This window comes from Phalaenopsis equestris, unplaced genomic scaffold (assembly GCF_001263595.1).
Source record: "Phalaenopsis equestris unplaced genomic scaffold, ASM126359v1 Scaffold000694, whole genome shotgun sequence".
NCBI lineage: Eukaryota > Viridiplantae > Streptophyta > Magnoliopsida > Asparagales > Orchidaceae > Phalaenopsis > Phalaenopsis equestris.
This window is the reverse complement of record NW_018165134.1, coordinates 516270-520869: the sequence shown is the minus strand read 5'-3', so window position 1 is coordinate 520869 and position 4600 is coordinate 516270.

The window sequence follows — 4600 nt, the reverse complement described above, 5'->3', positions numbered from 1 at the left end:
ACTTGGGTCTTCACGACCACCTGGGCCTATTGTTGTGATGACTGATGAGCTATCACTAAGGGATCAGATACTGAGCAAGGATCGGTAAACTGATGATATACAACAGTTTAGCCCCCATCTCACAGAGTGGCAGTGAGTTAGACAACTCAGCCTTCTCCTCTACTTCTTGCTTCTTTTGTACCGCTTGATCACTTTTTTCCTCTGGTTGAATAACTTCCCATGGTCTCTTTGATCCGATCAGGCATCCTTTGCCCTCCAAATTCTTTCCTAACAGTCGCCCCTCATCCATGGATTTCTTCTTCATTACCGACCGAATACTCTCAAGTTTCCTCTTATTCACTCTTAAGGGATGACAAAGTTTCTCAGTCGAAATCCCAAAGGTCTTCAACATTGCTTCCTCACTTACTATTTCTTATCACTGATCATTGCCTTTTTCTGCTTCAAACTAACTCAAGGGCAAGAAATAAAAAATTGTGATGAAATTGTGTTGAACAAATTCTATTTATAAAAAATGCATGCATGAAAATTCATAGAGTTTGATTATTAGAAGTATTTATTATGCAATAAATAAGTTAATTTTTACATTTAATTTTTTTTATTCTTATCACATCTTTTGCTTTCAAGAAGTAATAAAATTGAGAAACTAAGGATTTCAGAAACTAAGGATTTCACTGAGATACTTAATGAAGTTCAACGAATCTTGCTTAATGAAACCAAAGTACTTCACTGAGATGCTTAATAGACGGGGATGCCAAGTGAACAAAAACACAACCTAATGAAAGAACAAGTAGCACCTGATATGAGGGACAACAATTTGTAATCAGCCCCCTCAAATGATTCTAGAATTCTTCGCGAAGAATGTCAAAAGACACCCTAATAAATAACCGTTCAATCCTCTGTGAAAGCCCTTTATCCAAAAGAGAGCTAACCATCAAATCACGGTTATTAAGTGATCGAATGAAAATATCAGCGAGTCATTAAATGCTCATCTTTAAGCAGTTATGAATGTGAAATGGTGCCAACGTCAGTTACAGATATTAAAGGGTCTCAAAGTTGGTTACAAATATGAATAAGTGTAATAATTACTTGTAATGTCCCTATTAAAACAAAGATAAGTATGTAACTTTACTAGATACCCTTATGATATATAAATATGGGGTCATTTATTCAAGAAAGAACTATTGAACTTATCCCCTCATAACTTGTGTTATTGTGCACTATAATTTTTTTCTCTCTCCGTCCAACGTTATATTTCTTTGGCGTGATTCACAAGATATTTTTGGATTCAACAAGTTAGATAATGAAATACATATGAATTGGTCAGTGATGTGTATTTAAATGTCTATATTTATGAATGTTACTTATTTTGAAGGATATATTTATAATTATTAGAAAAATTATGCAATGCTAATAAATACTATTTCTGATTTTATTTATTTATTTTGGATATTTGAGGGCCCTGTCCATCGTTATTATTAAAGGAACAAAATTACATTAAAAGTCTAATAAAGACAAAAAAATGCATCAAAGAATAAGAAAAAATAGAATCTAATCACAAAAAAACTCTAGATATCTATAGCTTTAAGAGAATATGTGATATCTCCACTAATAAAAACTTTTGATTCAAAATAATCAAAATAATTTTGTTAAATACCAGTGAACCATCTTCAATAGAAACTTCAACAAAAAAGCCCCAATTGAATCCATCAAGACAAGAAACAAGTTGATAGAATACTCCATTCAAATGAACTAAACATCAAGTGCCCAATATCAGATGAACGAATAAAGTAAACAAAGTGAAAAGGCAGTAATCCAATGAGCTAAGAATACAACAAGCAACCCCACAACAAAGAATAAAAAATCCTAAAAAAGTAGCCATAAGAAAAAAGCCAAAACCTCAAAATAACAGTTAGAAAAAAACAAAGTGAATAAGGGAAAATATCACCAAGCGCTCAATATATCTAAACTCACAAACAAATATTGGAACATCATTCATGAAGTAGAATTAAATCTATGTTAAAAAATAACAAACTTGTATATACTAAAAATAACAGCACTAATCTCAAAGAGAACGAACGACTAAGATGAAAGAACCTCCTTTCAAGGTCAGAAATCAACCAACGATTTAAGGCCGAGCATGAAGTTGCGTCTCCAAACCTGGGATAGATTCAAGGTTCAGAGATGGTTCTCCGCTTGGTAGCGATAAGACCCTCCAAAAGTGAGGCGTGAGATAGGTTCAAGCTTCGGAGATGGTTCTCCGTTTGGTAGCGATAAGACCCTCCAAAAGTGAGGCGTGAATCATTCTAGCAACGAGTCTCGTCGGATACCCCGTGTGGGTTACGACAAGATCTGTTTAAGACCTTGCAGATTGGGAGATTCGTCCGAAGCGACAAACCAATTAAGCAAGACATGAGCTCTATAAAACTTGAGCCAAAAGAAAAATGAGCCACGACTCACTACGAAAAAAGTCGGTCGATCATATTCGACCGACCAACCCGCGTCAGGATCGAACAACCTCCTCAAAACTGACCGCTCTGGTTCACCGTGCTAAAGGACCCTGAGCAAGATTGTCATACGACCGAACACCTCGACCGAACAATGTGTACTTCAGAGGACACATATGCTACTCGGTCGTTCGCCTCAGTCGACTACTTTAAGTCAGCCAACCAACCAATTACTTTCAATGTTGAAATTCAAATTGTAATACAAATGTAACAATAAAATCTATACAATTACAATCAATTAGAGCCTTAATGACGTAAAGAACAGTTTCTATAACTATTCCTTCATTTATGTAAGTAGACTTTTTCCCTCGATTCTCCCTATAAAGATCCCAGACTTATTCTACTCCTCTTCCCTCACATCTTCACTCGGTTTTAACTCTCAGAGCGTGATTCGCAAAGGACAAACTATGATCGAACAAAACTGAGCAACAAAAAATATAACAAGCTATGTGTTGACCTCATTTTTTTGTCAACCTTCTTATCGACATATGAATATTTCTATCGAGTTCTTGGATTTTTCCTAGTACCCCGTCACATGCCACGGCTATGAGTGCTTTTGGGAGCTGCTTGCAACATGACGTAAGGGTGAGCCTCTCCTTTTCTTCACTGCCATTTTTTTCTCACAGGCACCCTTGGGATGTCTCTTTTTATTTTCCTCAGCAAAGAGACCATGAAGCAAAATCTTACTCAAAATGGGAACTTAAGTTTCAGAGAACTTGTCCATGGTAAAGAATCATTCTTAAAGGCGACCAAGGCATAAAGTAAGGAGAAGAAGTGAGTAGAATTGGAAAAAAAAACTACGGCCTATTTATAAGTAGTTTATGTAAAAAAATCAAAGAAAGTTTGTACAATTAGAAATTAATTAAAAAAATGAGAACCTATCCACCCTTGCATCTAATTCCCTAGCTCTTATGACACTTATAACCTACTAATACATGAGGAAATCAAAGAACTAAAATATGTATGGCGGGACATGTGATGAAAAATCAACATCAACGAGCACAAAGAACTCCTAGTCGGCATGAAGCAAATTGTCGAAGAGCGAGTTAAACATGTCGACCAAATTAGCAAATGAACAACTGACTATCATTGGAGTGAGCGAAACGACACACCAGTCAGAAAGAATTCAATAAAAACATTAACCATAATAGTTAGAGTGATCGACCAGTAGTAAATAATCTTGAGGGCATTATTAGCATTTCATATTGTAGCTTTCATTTACTATAAATATGAGAACAAAAACGTGTAAAGGAGAATTTTTCTCGAAAAAAAAGTAGCAAGGAGAGTATTGAATTTTGGTGCTCCAAAACTTCAGTATGTTTGAGTTTCTATTTTTCTCTTATTACCTCTATTCATTATGCATAATTCACGAACATAACATTTAACAAAAACATATTAACTAAACATTTTTTTTAAATAAAGAAAAAATATATAAAAAAAAAATTAGTTTCAAATAAGCCCCAAGTCTATCAACTTAAAGGGTCATTCCTAATCACTTTCTGTTATTTGTTAGTTTTATTTTTGTTTTAATATAAAATAAAAATATATTTGATACCCTTAGAATATGTTTATATTTGAAAATAAAAATATGTTTGGAAAATAACAACAAGAAAATATAATTATTTCATCTATCTTTTTATTTTATTTCATATTAAAAAATAAAAATAGAAAAATTAAAAACGATTTCAAACAGAACCGTTCAATTTATCAAATTAAATTAAAAAATATTCATAAATCAGTAATTCGGAACGCAAAATCAAGCCGAATCAATTACATTGGTCCGGTTCGCGTGACCGAATCGGCGAACGTTTGCGGTGTTCTTCCCTGCCACGCGGCCATCCGCATTCCCCCAGCCGTCATGTCTTGGATAGCTGCGTCACGTGTCCTTACCCGCTCAATCAATTTCTAAAATCAGGTATCCATAATCAAACACGAAACTCATATAAAAACGAATCTTGATTTTCCACGTCGACGTTTACGAGCGCTTCATAGATTCGAAATATGAATGATATTTTTTTGCTTTTTAACTTGTTTTTAAGTTTATAAACAGAGCTAAACCGGAGTTTTCTCCTAATCAGCACTGCTCTGTAGTCGCT